General features: G+C 38.9%; 1 protein-coding gene across 8 annotated transcripts in view; it reads left to right on the plus strand.

The window, feature by feature from the left end:
* Positions 1-11,946, plus strand: part of ZBTB38 (zinc finger and BTB domain containing 38) — a 36,547-nt gene that overhangs the window by 944 nt on the left and 23,657 nt on the right. For 6 of the 8 annotated variants that reach the window (XM_051625831.1, XM_051625825.1, XM_051625830.1 and 3 more), the window contains exons 2-5: positions 695-832; positions 1,519-1,617; positions 4,788-4,927; positions 11,365-11,500. The gene's annotated coding sequence lies outside the window, so the exon portion shown is untranslated. The other 2 variants (XM_051625827.1, XM_051625829.1) reach the window with 2 other exon arrangements.

Consider the following 11,946-nt stretch of genomic DNA (forward strand, 5'->3'; position numbering starts at 1 on the left):
CCGTGATCAGGCAGCAGATAAGCTGTTTTCAGCTTGGTGTTTATTTTAGCTTAATATCATCATAAGTACAATACAATTTGCACAGGAAGTGAAAACTAAAGCCAGCTGATAATGAGCTCCACTTTGCCAGTTGAAATGAGCCCTGAATTTTAGGCACGATGGAGAAAAATAGTTCCTTCCTCACAATACAGCATAAGCAGAGAGAAGGAAGGACTTGGAAATGAGTGTCCTGAGGTGTGTGTGTAAGCTGGGCCCTGCTTGGAGGGTAGTGCTACCTGGTGCCCAAATCTGCCAGCTCAGTGCGGCTCACTAGTGCCCTTGTACAGCCCCTCAGAGGGCCGTGGGCTGTTCTGCTGTGGGACTGTGCTTTCCTGAGTGCTTGTTAAACCTAGAGTTCAGTGAAGAAAACATCACAGGATGTCAGAAACAACACATGAACCAGATCTGAGGTGTACTTTCACACCTACTAAACATGTCTTCCAGAGATGTACACATTTCAGCATCGCTGAAATGCTGTGTGAAAGTATGAAAAGAAAACGTGTAATGATACCATAGGTCCACAGTAGTGATGGAAGTTAAAACTTATGTCAGACAAATTCTAGAAAATGAAACAACTAAGTATTTTAAATTCTTAATATTTTTTAACCATAAATAAATTTAAATCCTCTTACTGTTCTTCAATCCTGTTATGCAGTGTTGAAACGGAGGAGGAGAGAGAAGGTAAGAAGAGTCCTGCTGTAGGGAGGTGGGGAAAGTCCAAGATGATAGATGGAAAGAAGCGCTGTCTGAAGATTGGAGTCACACAGCGTGAAGCTGTGAAGTTTTATTCTGAGTATGACTTAAGTGCATTGCAAATACTGTACCAGATTTACAATAACTGCAAAGTGAAACTTGAATAGTGGTGGAAACTCTCTTCTCTACAGAATTTTGGTAACACACATAGAGTGATCGAGGGGATCTCTATTCTGAGTGTCTTGTTCACAAGCACTTATTGCCCTGGCAAAGAGTCTTCCATGTTCCAGACACCAAGAAGCAGTTCTCAGTTCTCCCTTTCAACTGTTTCTTTGGGATGATAGCCCTAGAAGGAGATGGTCCTAAGTTCAGTCACTAGTGCAGATTTATGGTGGCTGTTATAACCTCAGTAATTTCAGTATCTTTTAACGGCAGAGTTTACAGATTTGTTAAATTCCAGTTGACAAACCTTTGTGTAATACTAGATTTTTGCATAGTTTAATCATTAGTAAGGTGATTATAGACCACAAGATAAGGTAACCACAGACCTTTTAAAAAATATGCTCAGCAAGTTGTATTTAAAAAGACTAAACATTCTAGAAGCATCAAATCCTTTTTTTTTCCAATAGAGCTCCTCCTAATAAAAATAAGGGGTAATGCCAGTGGCATTGTTGTCAAGTAGCCAAAAGCTAATGAGGGATGTAACTGATTTCTGACTTTTTCCCCTATCCCATATAAGAGTTCTAAAATTACTGCTTTTGCTTTGTTGTGTTTATGCTTTAGCAGTTTTGTCCCTGCTCCTCCTCTGCATTGGTCCAGATACTGGCCCATTTTCTAGCAGCAGAGAAGCCCGAACAGCAGAAGCAGTCAGCCTGCTTTCCCACAGTGAGTAATCACAAGGTTGAAATGGCTGAGAACTGTATTCCATGTAGAAAAAAGAGATATAGAGACCAATTGTCCTGGTTCTGATCCTTTTCCCTTCAGTGAACTATGATTGTTATTTCTGGCTATGATATTCACATATTCTCCATTGTTAATGGAAAGGATGCCTTCTGATGATTTATACATAGGATTTCAGAGTGATAAAGGCTGTTGATGGGTTGTCATTTCAGAGGATGTACATAGAAATACCTTGGAGTGTAGCTTTGAGCTTGTCTTCATTACAAATGTTCTACTGCCATGCAAAGCTTTTCAACAGTAGTTCCAGGAAGCTCTCTCAGGCAATGGTTTTTTTGCCCACATGTAAATATAGTTGGGAGATTTTACACATGCTGATTGAAAAAAATCCTCGGGTCTGAATAGGGTGGAGGCTCGGCAGCAGTTTAATAGACCAACAAACATGTTCTCTTCCACAGGAGCTGACATCTGCCAGCAGTAACAGCAATCATGGGATTTGTTTTCCCAATTTTAGATATTTCAGGAGACAGCATGCTTTTAAATATAATTTTACCTTTTAGTGTTTCTACTCTGAAGTGAAGCTGTATATACTGAGTGTCCTCAGTGTCTTCAAATCCAAAGGTGACAGGTTTTGGTGCTACGTCTTGTTCAGCCTGGCTTACGAGGTCTAGAGCTTCAGTAGCACTTAGAGTAGGACCATACTGACTTAACGGAATTTGCAGTGATGTAACAGATTGAAATTTGCTTAAGAAAGAAGGAAATAGATTCTCAGCTGAGTAAAGAGAAGTTGAACTTACATGATTACCTTCCAAAACAGATTCACTTGCAGCATTAGATGTTTCCAACAAAGCTGGTTAGCACACTGCTGGCAAAAGATTATGTGAGCGTGTTTTGCTTGGACTGTTCTGCTTTGTCAGTGTGGTTTGGAACACAAAGGCTATTGTTTAAAAAACCATGAATGTTCATTTGAATTCCATTGCTGGGTTATTGCACAGGGTGTGGAAAGAAGAAGCAAGCTCTGATTTTTTTTTTTTATTATTATTATTATTACATTGTTTCCTTTTCCCTTTCTTCTTTGTGTCTGGTTTTCCTTTATTTTAATGTTTCTTCTCCAGACTACACTCTTTGAAACAATGGGCATCCTCCAGCACTTGTAGGCAAATGTAAGCATATCCACAGCTGTGTGTGTAGAACACAATAGAATGGAATATTTCAGTTGGAAGAGACCTGCAACTATCATCGAGCTGCCTGTAGATCTTCTAGCAGAGCTATATACATTAAAAAATGAACTTAATTTACAGAATCAATTCTATAATGATGTTTATGAGCAGTGACTCTTGCAATATACCTGCTCTGAAGTTAGGAGGTAATTGCAATATGAAAATCATATCCAAACTATTCCAGAAAACTGGAAAACTGGGTGTAGTTTCAGAAGTGGCATACACCCTACTTAGACCACACTGCCACCACATGTGCCACCACCCATTGATTCTCAACCCTGAGCCACATGCTCCAGCTGCCTCCATAGCCCTGGTTCCAGTGTTCATATAGCAGTGTGGTGAGATGGATGAGCTCACTAATACGACCAGAAGCAACCCTACCAAAAAGAGACTAAGTTTTTGGTTGAACTGGTGAGCTGCTCTGACTGAACATGCAGTGTTGTGAGCCCTAAGGCTGGCATAAGGAGGCTGGGAAGAACATGACACAGGAAAGGGGAAAGAGGAGGGCTCTCAGGGCCCTGAGCACACTTTTTAAGTCTTTATTGGCCCCTCAACTAGGCACTTCCCTTTCCCATGGGAATCTTTCCACTCAAGACCTGAGCCTGTAAAATTGACAGACAAAAAGCAATTTAATCATAGAGGGGGAAACGAGGCAGGCATACTGAGAGCTAGAGTGCCCTGCTATACACACCAGATCTGACTGGGAGCCTGTGGCCAGGGCTGAACTGAACAATGGCATGTCTTCCTTTCTGTCAATACCTAAACTAGCTCAGGCATGAAGATGCTGCTGCAGTTACATGCTGCAACTGGCAACATAGACATAGCTGTGGTTGTTTAGGCCTTTCTTACATAAGTAAACAAAAAAATAATGGCATTTTTCTAGATCCAGGTGTACTGGGCACAGGGCTTACTATAGCTTCATAAGAATGAGGGGAGGGTCAAAACCTGCTTGACTCTGCCAGGTTGGTTGTGTGAGGATCATCCCTTTTAATACAGATGGGTTGTTTTGGATTTTTCTACTGCCTAGTATTTCTGTTGTTCTTTTAAAATGTTGTCTTCTGTCAGAATCAGCATGGTAATGTAAAGTAATTTTATGACTGGTATGTATCTGAACCAACAGTGTTCAGAAGATGTGAAGATCTGAAACCTTTAACCCACTAAGTGAAAACTCCAAGAAAAAGCTCTCACCGTTGACCATACTTGTAGCAGGGAAGACAGTTATTTGTTGGAAGTGGAGATTAAGATATGCTCCTGATCATTAAGATGTTCTCTCCAGATCAGGATTTAGACTGAGGAAGCTTGTGCTGCAGCTGGTTACTCTGAATCTGCTTCATGTCTTTAGTATCCAGCTTTTATGTTAACCTAATTTTTTAATCATTGAGGAAGGAGGGAAAGTTTTCATAAGAACTGATAAACCCAGAACTGCCCACCAAATAAAAGGTTATCTTCAAGAATTTATTCAGTATGTTGTAGGGAAAAAATACATGCAATGAATTACTCATCACTCGTTGGATAATCGTAAGAGAACATTTGCTTTCTTCCGCCATTAATATGGAGGAATCTGTTAAGGACTTAATTAAAATTATTTGCTTTGGGACTAGCAAGGTACATTTGCATAAAGGTTGTGGTATTCTGGAAACTTCTGACGTTCCAGAATTAATCAAATACCATGAATGTATAAGGAATCATTGAAAAGACAGTCTAAAGAGTAGTAAAACCTGGTAGGCAAGTGAAACAAACTGCCAGTGTAAGTAAGGAGCCAGTGATGAATGGGATAAAGAGTGGAAGAAATATTAAGGATTATTTTTGTCTGGAATAGAGTCCCTGATGCTTGGTAAAGATGAAACTTGCTGTACTTCAAAGTTATAAATAATGAGAATAACACAGCTGACTGATTCAGGCGTAATGGCCATTAATAAAAATGTCATCCACTTTTAGATTTGCACTTGAGTAATCAAGAAGAAATCCTTGGTGCTTATGAATGATCCTTCAAAGGTCCAGTGAGAATTACAAAACAGAAGAACAAATGAAAGAAAGTTACCTGCTGTTACTCTGCAGCAACACTGTTTCCTTGTCTGGTGAGCACTTCCTCAGAGTAAATATATCATGGTTTTGGAAGCCTTTTATAACATTTGTATCTGATATAGCACTTCCATTTCTCTGGCAACAGTTCTTCATGGTTGGGATGACCCACTTGTGCACATGGTTCTGGGTTCTGTTCCAGAGTTAATCACTTAACACCTCTGTTTTTTTCCCCTTCCATCCATAAAATTAGCATAATAATGCTGATTTATCACAGGCTCAATTAATGTTTGTAATGATCCCTGAGACTGTTGGATAAAACACGCTGTAAAAGTGTATTATTTTTGTTAATAGAGCCTTTTGTACAACTGCACTCTAACAAAGTACTAACTCAGTAGCTTTAGTCCTAAAATTTTATTAACATTCATAAGACTTAATGGAATACAACTTTCTGTTACTATTTCTTTCTGAAACCTTTCTTTTTCTGACTCATTCATGCTATCAGATGGACAGTCCTGAAACATGGAAGAGCTGCACAATTTGTGCAAAGAGAAATGATGTAATTTCATTAATGATGTAGGACTGAAAGCTTTTTAAACAAGACTTCCATTTACACTGACCTCAGTTCCAACTTAACTAGTTCAGACTTCAGAGAGGTGAAATCTGTAGAATAAGAAATGTGTGTTTTTCTCATCCTGTCTGTTCTTAAAAATCACTGAGTAGTCCCTACTAAAAATTTATGGGAATAAAAAACCTCAATAACTGAAAAGTATAACATCCACCAAACTGATCCTGCTTAAAGACATATGTGTTAGAACTAGCTTTAATCAGGAGCTTATAAACCAAACATTTCTGCTGATTTAAAGATGTAAAATGGCTGAACTTTCTTTTGCGAAGAATAGATTTTATGTTGATCGCTCTGAGAAACTTTCTTTTTTTCATCCTAATTCTTATTGCCCTTCTTGTCTAGCATTAAGAATAACAATTTGACTAAAATGTCTGTGCATCTCCAGGATTTTATGTGACTAAGTGAAGCGTCTTTCCATATCATGTCTTGAAGTCTGTTACTCTCTAAATGAAAAGTCTGCCCCTTAAAAATGGAGAAGAAATAGATGATGTGAACATGGAAGTGCTGATAACAATAGCTCAGGAAATGTGTAGGTAGGGGCATCAAGCAAGTTGTTGTGCCTTTAGTACAGAGAAAAATTAAATTGGTAAGAACTGAGTAAAAATAACAATACCTAAATTCACTAATCAGGTAAATTAGCCAGGAGTGATAGGAGAGAGAATTTTGAAACCTTTGACATAGTGTCTGGCAGCAATTTAGAAAGCAAATAGAACCTTAGGAGGTATAATTAGAGGGAGAGACCATGCTCATCAGTAATTAAAGGACTATTCAAAGAAAAAGCAGGACAAAGCCACTTATTATTGCTGACTATTTGAGTGTCATGTTACACAGAAAATACAGAAATACAGCCTGTAGAGGTGAGTACAAATATCTCTAAAGGCATCACTTTCTTCAGGTTCCGTGGGCGGATAAATTATCTTTGACATTTGTTTACATTGAATCTCAAGTGTTCTAATCCTTAAAGATTTTATACTTTATAGAGCAGTAGACTTTATGTGGCTGTTAGAAGTGTTTAGCAAAAAAGCATATACAGCACCACAATGTACCTTAGTACATTATTTACTTGTCTGTAGTCCTTCAGTTTCGGCAAGCCCTTCTTTTTTCATAAAGCAGATTCATGCTACATTGCTGCAATGCAGTGTATCAGAATACATTTAATAATATTTGGATATTTGCCGGTTTTGTAGAATCTCAGTATTTGCCTTTTATAAGAGGAATTGCCTTTAAATGCTGTTCTTTTAGTTCAGTAGTGCTGCAAAAATATTCCCATTCAACAGGAATAGCAGAAGTTTGAACTTGCATCTTAGACCACTATGATATTATTTTGGTGGCCTGTTGAGTGAGTGTGGCAGGTAAGAATGAAGATGTGTAACTTGTGTATAGGAATAACTAAGAACAACTGTTCTCTGTCCGAGCAAATAATGGAAGCATTTGTTTAGCCATGCAGAGAGACAGGAGTAATTGAGGGAAAGCCTGAGAAAACTGTCAGCGCTCAGCTGATTTAGTCTGTGTCCTTGGGGCAACCTGAGCTAGGCGTGTACACAAGTGGAAGTGCAGGCCATGTTAGCTGGATCAGGTATAAAAGTGTGTTACTTTGGTTCTAGAAAGGAAAACTTCTGAGATTCTATCATCAGTCCTTGCCCTCTCAGCCCTGTTGTTTTCTACAGCCCAACAGCCACTAGTTGAGGTTTCAGTACTGAAGAAAGAAGCTTCTAGGTATGTAGTGAGCCGTAGGATTTTGGACAGGAGGTATTTGACCAGTGAGCTCACTGCCAGCCTGACTGTCTGGGCATATGGATGCTTTCCTGAACATGAGTGTGAGGTCAGAGAATTTAGTCCATGATCAAGGGTTTGTTTTTCTTTTCCAAAATAGCTGTAATTTCAAACTGAGTATTCATCAACAAAGCGTTGGGCTTTTTTTGTTTAGTTTTTGTTTTGGTTTGGATTTGATTTGGGTTTGTTTTTTGTTGTTGTTGGTTTTTTGCAAGGGCACTAGTGGAATGAAGAGACAAATAAAATACATGCAACTAAATTCAGAGGCTGAAACAGTCATTCCAAGAGTAGGTTTGTTGAAAGGCTCTAGCTGGTTCTGGTATGCACTTTTGGAAACACGCACCCTGGATTCCCAGCTGTACTTCATGTCCCCTTGTCATTGCTTTGCAGGGGTAGTATCACAGAACAGTTGACTAGTTTCTTGAGCACTGGGATTGATTCTATCCTCTTATTTTTTTCTGTATGTTCCTCATTTACTTGACAAACAGTTAAAAAAACCCCACGTAACTACTAAGGTGGGAATGAACCAGTGAACCCAAGAGTATGTATGTCTGTTCTTTAACTTATATATTATTAAACATAACTCCCACATCCATATAGTGTCTTCTATAGGTAAAGAGAAATTTATTCTCTTGGTCCAGCTTGGGCTCATGTTAAATAAAGACAGAAGTGAGATGATCTATATAAAACTGAAAGCATTTCTCACCTTTTTCTCAAAGTCTGCTAGTCTTCTTCTTACAGGTATTTGCTGCTACAAGGTTGGTCATTGGCAGAGTTGCCAGTCTACCAGACTGCTCTCATTTCCTTCTCAGGATGACAAGGTGTGGCAATACTTCAGACAAAAATCAGGAGTTTTAGGCACTTTATGCGAGTCTTTCTTTCCACAGCCAATCTCCTTTTGCTTCTGCTCTCCCAAGTGATTGATCTGGAGAACTAGAACTTTTCCTCGATGAAGCCATATACCACAAATTGGAGGCACCTGCACGAAGTGACATTGGGACGCCACATTCCTCACCAATTTTGATAAGCCATAGTATGTGAGGAGAGATTAAATGTTGTTGCCTTGAGTGGTGATAAACAGAGGAAGAGGAATAAGTTTTACAAGTAGGAAGCTTGAAAGTGGGAGAAGGTACAGCACAAATGGCCTGGGAGATCAAGTGAGGATACTTGAAATGGTACATGAACCCCAGGCAACGCTCCAAGCTTGGGGAAGTGTGGCTGGAAAGTGTCTGGCAGAAAAGGACCTGTCAGTTCTAACTGACAAGCAGCTGAATATGAGCCAGCAGTGTGCCCAGGTGGCCAAGAAAGCCAATGGCATCCTGGCTTGTATTAGAAATAGTGTGACCAGCAGAAGTAGAGGGGTGATTGTCCCCCTGTACTCAGCACTGATGAGGCCACACCTGGAGTCTTGCGTCCAGTTTTGGGCACCTCAATTCAAGAGAGATACTGAGGTGCTGGAGCACGTACAGAGGAGGGCAATGAAGCTGGTGAAGGGCCTAGAGAATAAATCTTATGAAGAATGCTTGAAGGAGCTGGGAATGTTTACTTTGAGGAAGAGGAGGCTGAGGGGAGACCTCATCAGTCTCTACAACTACCTGAAAGGTCATTGTAGAGAGGTTGGTGCTGGTCTCTTTTCACAGGTAAGCAGTGACAGAACAAGAGGGAATGGTTTCAAGCTGTAACAGGGGAGGTTTAGACTGGACATTAGGACATTTTTTTTCACAGAAAGAGTGGTCAGACACTGGAATAGGCTGCCCAGGGAGGTGGAGTCACCATCAATGAATGTGTATAAGGGTCATTTGGATGTGGTGTTGGTGGATATGGTTTAATTTGGAGAACTTTATATGTAGAGTAGGGATGGTGTTTGGACTCGGTGATCCAAAGGGTCTTTTCCAACCTGAATGGTTCTATGATTCTATGAAATTGCCTCACTTTAAGCTGGTTGAATAAAGAACTGACAGAAGCTCATAGCATGGGCTGAGATAGTTGTGACCCAGCAGAAGCAGGGAATTTTCAAGTCAAGAATTGAAAGAGCAGGTGCCTTGGGACTATAACAGTTTTTGCACAAATGAGGTTAGAGCTTAAATCCAAGCTTCTGACTGAGAAATAACATGCAATATGAATATTTTACTGCCTTGAAAATTTAGGCCTACTTTGTGCAACCTAGAAGTGCAGTTTTTTCAATTATTTACAATACCATGTATCATTCAGCTATAGAAGGGCCTAGAATCTGGTTTCTGAACTGAAATTATGTTGAGTCTGAAGTAATATTATTGCAAATCTAAGCCTGGAAAATTACTGCTAGGCAGTGAAAATGGCCCCCTAAAGCAAGAGGTATGCATAATGATCTGGACAAACTCAATCCCCTGTTCACCGTGAGATGTTTATTTTTCTGCTGCATTCACCGTTAGCTGGCTTTTAAAATTTCCTAAATCACAAAATCCAAAACACTTCCCAGTGTTTCTCGCAGAACAGAAGTTCTCTGGGAGAATAACAATGCTGACCTCAAGAATGCAGGAAGGGCTGTATTTGATATAAGACTCTGCTGAAATCTGTATTTTTATGGAAATGGATGTCTTGAAACAAACCTACAAACTGGTTTTAAAATTGTAATCATACTTTCACATTAACCTAACAGATTGCTATATAAGGTCCAAATCTTTCCTTTTTGAAATCTGTAGGAGCTTTGCCATGGTTTAAAACAGGGCATGACTAGGTTGGTAATATAGATTTGAATAAGAGACGAACATTTAAAAACCCTCCTAATTAATCAATTTTTAACATTCTTAATTTTAAGTTGATACGTAGTGGCATGCATATAATCAGAAAGCTCTTAGTTTGAAAAGCTCAAAACAAAAAAAATCCAAATAAAGGGTTGCTAAAATCCTAAGTTATTTTGTAATCATGTATTGGCATAGCAGTTGTTTTTGCTGGTCTGGTCTGCCTTTCTGCTGGCTGGGTTCCCTTTCTGTGTGACAGATGTGCTATTTATGGAAGGGGATTCTGAATATTTTAAAGCACTGACGGTTCAGATCATCTCATTCCCAGCCTTTAAAATGAAAGAGAACAAAATGCCAAATAAATTCCCAAAGAAAAACCTTGAATTTAAATGGGGAACTATTTAATCACTAAAAAAGAAAGAAGGGGGGGAGAAGCAAAATCAGATTGTCTGGTTTTTTTACACAAAATGAATACATACATACAGCAGTTCAGCTGTTGCTGTGCAACATTTGCTGATTTACTACAATACTTGGTATTAGTTTTCACTACTAGAAAAAAAATGGTAGGATACCAGGTTCCTAGAGAAAGAAGGCAGCCAAATTTTCAGCCTCATATTCTTTCCCAGCTGTATTGGCAGGTCGAATGAAAGATGGTGCTTGTGTGTTCAAATGTGGCCTCATAAGGATCAATTTTTTTCAGCAATTGGCCAAAAACCATTTATATTCACTTGCACATATGGTAAACAATATTTACCTAAAGAAATCTTTCAGTACAATACTTTCAGACATGTTAATCTTCACAATTCTGGTCATGTGCTGGGAATCAGCTTGCGGTATTTGCCAGTAGAGAGATAGGAAGCCGTGAAAAGTCGCTGAAATAGTGTGAGGGGGATTCTGCTCTCTAAACAGGTAGATCTTATGGTTTGTTTTACCTCACCTGATGGTTTACCCTTCTGGGAAGGCAATTCAGGCTGTAATAAACTGCAGCACTGTTCTCTCAGTCTCCCTTTAGAGACACAGTGACAATGAAAATAAACCCGTTTTTGCTTATTAGGCATTTTTTTTTAAATCCAGATTAGCAGTTTTTTATGCTTCTACTCTGTATATTTTTCACTATATATGCAAAATATTATATTGTATTTTGAAGATTTCCAGAAAATAAGCCTTTTTTAACATTTATAAAAATCTAATTCCCAGAATTACTCCTGCAGTCTCTGCAGAGGCTGATACCAATTTAACGTATGCGGCTGAACAATATGCATGCTATTAATTTCAGAAGGTATCAGCAAGATGTTAAGTAGGTGATGTGAAATTTTTAATTATTATTTTTGCAGCTGTGGTTGATTATTTCTTTTTTTTTTTTTTCTTCAAGACGACAGCTCTTTAGTATCTGCATTGACCTCCATGATGTCAGAATGTCATTGTGCAACCGTAGCTAAGAAAAGCCTCCGAGAAAAAAAAAACAAAGGAGCTTTACATCTTCCAATAACATGAGATGTGCATGTACAGTATGTAGCATTTTGGAATTCATACTGTGGTAGTGAGTTCTTGCTTTCAGTTTGATTAGACAATCATTGTTTCGTTTCCCTTGCTTTGACAGTGAGTATGCTTGCACGCTGCTTAAGTCTTCTTAGTGCTATCTAGGTCAGTATACTTAGGATAGCTTTTATGTTCTGTAAGTCTGTCAGATACCGTGCCTGACAGATCAGCACTAGATTTTCTTTTATTTGTTATATCTGAGGATAGAAAAATATTTTATAATTAATCAGAATTGTATACCACATAGCACCTACCATTTCTGCATTGCAGATATATTTAGCTCTAACACTGCTTGTGGTTAACAGGGTGTAGCGTAGACACAGACAGCTGATCATGCAGTCAGACCCTGTGCTCGTGTGGTTTGTCAATACTGCTCAGGATTTTGATGGACTGTAAAAGAGAGAGAACAGGAAAG

Source organism: Apus apus, chromosome 8 (assembly GCF_020740795.1).
Source record: "Apus apus isolate bApuApu2 chromosome 8, bApuApu2.pri.cur, whole genome shotgun sequence".
NCBI classification, from domain to species: Eukaryota; Metazoa; Chordata; class Aves; order Apodiformes; family Apodidae; genus Apus; species Apus apus.